The sequence below is a fragment of the Oryctolagus cuniculus genome, chromosome 9, assembly GCF_051225735.1.
Source record: "Oryctolagus cuniculus isolate XC-2025 breed Fujian yellow rabbit chromosome 9, ASM5122573v1, whole genome shotgun sequence".
In the NCBI taxonomy this organism is placed as follows: Eukaryota; Metazoa; Chordata; class Mammalia; order Lagomorpha; family Leporidae; genus Oryctolagus; species Oryctolagus cuniculus.
In genome coordinates, this window is record NC_142875.1 from 64,629,967 (window position 1) to 64,634,618 (window position 4,652).

Below are 4,652 nucleotides of genomic sequence, written 5' to 3' on the forward strand. Positions count from 1 at the left end.
TGATTTATTGTCCTTTCAGATAAATAGAAACCATTAAACAAAGGCAAACTCCAGAATGTACAGAGGCTGGGGTAGACACGGTGCTTGTGAAAGTGGCTAGGGACACTGCTCTGCATTGAATCACGTTGTTGGGATCCTCTTACTCATTGGTACCTGAGTTGCAATCCTGCCTCCATGATGGGCACCACCCTGCAAGCCCAGTACATGCCCATGAACTTGATTAGCAAGGCAGCCTACACATTCACAACACCAATGTCAGGTCAGGAACGGTCAAGTTCTCTTGTCCTTTATTTGTTTTGTTTTTTTTTCTTTTAAGATTTATTTATGTATTTGAAAGGCAAAGTTATGGGGGTGTTACAGTCAGAGAGATAGAGAGCGAGCTTCTATCTGCTGGTTCACTCCCCAAATCCCTGCAACAGCTGGGGTTGGGCCAGGCCAAAGCCAGGAGCCTGGAACTCCATCTGGATGACAGGGGCCCAAGCTCTTGGACCATCCTCTGCTGCTTTCCCAGGCACATTAGCAGGGAGCTGCATCAGAAGTGAAGCAGACAGGACTCAAACCAGGGGATGTCAGCATTGCAGGCAGCGGCCTACCCTGCTGGACCACAACACTGGTCCCCAAGGTACATGTCCTCTTAATCTGATAATCAAGCACAGTGGTTAATTTAAAAAAAAAAAAAAGGATTGGGAGAAATGGAGAGACTTTTGGTTGATTAATAAATTATATAGATTAATAGATTATTTTTAAGAGCATTTTAGGTTCACAGCAAAAATGAGTGAGAGAATCTGAGATTCCCATACACCAGTTGCCTTCCTCATTATCAACTTCCCCCTTATCCCTGGATTGGTACGTTTGTTACAGTTGATGAACCTACATTGACACATAATTATCACCCAAAGCTTACTTCTTTTAAAACATTTATTTTAGGGGCAGAGAGATCTCACATCTACTGGCTCACTCCCCAGATGCCTGCAGTGGCTGGGGCACTGAAGCTGGGAGCCAGGAACTCAATCTAAGTCTCCCACCTGGGTGGCAGGACTCCACCTACTTGAGTCACCATCATCTCCTAGGGTGTGCATTAGCGGGAAGCTGGAATCAGGAGCTGGCGCTGGGAGTCAAACCCAGGCACTTTGATGTAGGATGTGGGCATCCTAACTGGTGTCTTAGTTGCTAGGCCAAATGCCTGGCCCAGACTTCACTCCTGGTGTTAAGCATTCTAGGAATTCTGACTCATACAAGGGCACTTCAAAAGGTCCATGGAAAACATAATTAAAAGATGGTTATTTTTGTACAAAAAATTGAATCTTTGCAGGTTTTTTTTTTTTTTTTTTTTTTTTTTGGACAGGCAGAGTGGACAGTGAGAGACAGAGAGAAAGGTCTTCCTTTGCCGTTGGTTCACCCTCCAATGGCAGGAGCCAGGTGCTTCTCCTGGTCTCCCATGGGGTGTAGGGCCCAAGCACTTGGACCATCCTCCACTGCACTCCCTGGCCACAGCAGAGAGCTGGCCTGGAAGAGGGGCAACCGGGACAGAATCCGGTGCCCCGACTGGGACTAGAACCCGGTGTGCCGGCGCCGCAAGGCAGAGGATTAGCCTATTGAGCCACGGCGCCAGCCTGCAGTTTTTTCATAGCATGCATTTTCCATGAACTTGTTGAAGGCCCCTCATCCAGTGCCCTGTATGCACTATTACAGTATGCAGAAGAGTTTCACTGCCCTAAGGGGGGACACTTTGTGTTGTTCTGCCTGACAGATCCAGTGACACACCCTTCCAGGCGACTTCCTGTGGAGGGGAGAGCAAGTGGCAGCTGATGTGTATGCAATGTTTGCAACAGTAGCACCCGCACTTGGATGGTGGCACCTGTTGGACACATTTGACTTTCAAGCCTGTATTTGTTTTTAAACCAGCAGCTGGGAAAACGTGACTGGGTAGACAGCAAGTAGGTTCATCCTGTAGCAAAACAGGGAAATACAAGACAAAGGCAAATCTTTTTCTCAAAAGCTTAGTGCAAATAATGGAGCCCAAAGCACCAAGTGCAAGAGCAAAAACATTGAAAAAAATCTCAGTGTGTAAGTGTTCCCCACTGACCAAACCCTAGTCCTTCTGCACAATGCCCTGCTGTGTGGCTCATGAGAAAAATGAGTTAGAGCTCAGCCTGCTGAGTTTCTTTGTGGTCAAAGAAATCAAAACCTCTGTCAACTGGTGTTCAGCTCAGCCTGAGATGAAATTTTTCAACTACAAAATGCACATAACATTTAACGATTCTTAAAAGATGCACTTATAGGGGCTGGTGCTGTGGCACAGCAGGTTAAAGCCCTGGCCTGAAGCACCAGCATCCCATATGGGCACCGGTTTGAGTCCCAGCTGCCCCTCTTCCGTTCCAGCTCTCTGTTACGGCCTGGGAAAGCAGTAGAAGATGGCCCAAGGCCTTGGGCCCCTGCACCCACGTGAGAGACCTGGAAGAAGCTCCTGGCTCCTGGCTTCAGATCGGCGCAGCTCCAGCCATTTCGGCCATCTGGGGAGTGAACCAGCTGATAGAAGACCTCTCTCTCTCTGTCTCTACCTCTCTCTGTGACTCTGTCTTTCAAATAAATGAAATTAATCTTTTTTTTTAAAAAAAAAGATGCACTTATTTGAAAGATGGAGTGACAGAGGAAGAGAGAGAGGAGATCTTCCATCCACTGGTTCACCCCCAAATGGATGCATCATCCAGGGTAGGGCGGGGCTGAAGCCAGGAGCCAGGATCCATCTGGTCTCTCACACGGATGGCAGGGACACAAGTACTTGGATAATCTGCTGCTGCCTTCCCAGGTGCATCGGCAGAAAGCTGGATTGGAAGCAGAGCAGTCGGGACTTGAACCAGCACTCTGATATAAGATTTTTGTATTGCAAGCAGCAGTTCAACCCTCTGTGCCACAATGCTGGCACCGCTTTAAAGTATACAACTCTATGACCCTAAGTACAAAGACACTTCAAAAAGCTTATGGAAATATGAATTATGAAGCAATTATACATGGATTTCAAAAATTTTGCACCAAAATAAACTTATCTTTGAATTCCATTTTCCCGTGGATATTTTAAAGAATCTTTATTGCTATTTTTTTTGTTAAGATTTTATTGAGAGGTAGTTACAGAGAGAGAGAGAGAGGTCTTCCATCCACTGGTTCACTCACTAAATAGCAGCAATGGCCAAAGCTGGGCTGATCCAAAGCCAGGAGCCAGGAGCTTCTGGGTCTCCCACACGGGTGCAGGGCCCAAGCACTTGGGCCATCTTCTACTGCTTTCCCAGGCCATAGCAGAGAGCTGGATCGAAAGAGGAGCCCATAAGGGATGCCGGCACCACAGGTGGAGGCTTAGCCTAGTAAGCCACAGCACCAGCCCCCTGTTGCTATGTTTTGAATATTGGTTTGGGTATTGAATGTCTCCCAAAGACCCTTGTATTAAAGGCTTGATCTCTATTCTTACGTTAATAGTACTAAGAGGGAGGAAACCTCTTTCTTTTTCTTTTTTGTTTTTTAGATTTATTCAGAGTTACAAAGAAGCAGAGGCAGAGAAAGAGAGATAGGTCTTTCATCCATTGGTTCACACACCAAATGGCCTCAATGGCAGGAGCCGGGCGGATTTGAAACCAGGAGCCTGGAGCTTCTTCCGGGTCTCCCTTGTGGATGCAGGGAGCTGGATGGGAAGTGCAGCAGCCAAGACTCACACCGGTGCCCCTATGAGATGCTGGCTCTGCAGGTGGTGGCTTTAACTGCGACACCACAGCGCCGGCCCCAGAAACTTATTTCAATTGTGTCTGATGGTAAGGCCTTTGGAAAGTGATTAGATTGGATCAAGTCCTTTAGGGTGGAGCATGAAGTACAATCATGTTATTCAATTTACAGGGTTGAATTGTGGCGACTTTCTAAGGAGAGACAGCCACAGACACACACAACCTCGTTTGCCATGTGATGTTCTGCATTTCCTCAGAACTCAGAAACAGCCAATGTGAGCTGTGAACTTCCAAAAGTGTGACCAAAGTAAATGCCCTTCCTTCCTCAGCAGCCACTGCAAAAAGTAGTGTCAAGTCCTTGGTGCACTCACGTTGTTATGTAACGGTCACCACCAGCCACCTCCACAACATGCCTGAGATGGTTTGGGTTTGAGTGCATCTTGGGCCTCACTTCCTTTAACATGTGTGTCCCATGGCTCTGGGGACAGGACAATGCTGGGAGAGCTCACATATACATTGTGAGTTCTTTGGGTTCTTTGTACATGTGAGAGATTCTCACAATTCCCTGAATTGGTCTAGAAAGGGAAACTACCGCCCATCAAGCTAATGGTTTCTCACTCAAGCACCCTATTCCCTGGCCTCCCAATCCTCTCGTGTAGGGACTGAAGTCAAACGCCACTGCCTGGTGACTGCTGTGTAGACCTCTCATAAGAGCTACTCCTAAGCATTCTCACATCGGTAGACGAAGCCAGGTCATGAGCATAAGATAGTCTGGTCCAATACACACTTGCTTTTGAGTTCTACAGCGCTGGTGGGTGTGGCCAAGTGACAGAAGCAGGTTGCACACCACGCCCCAAATGCAACTCTGCGTGTTGAGGTATGAGGAGCTGGTGGCTGCAAGGTGTCTGGTGCATAACAAATCTTCCCAGGCAGACGAATCAA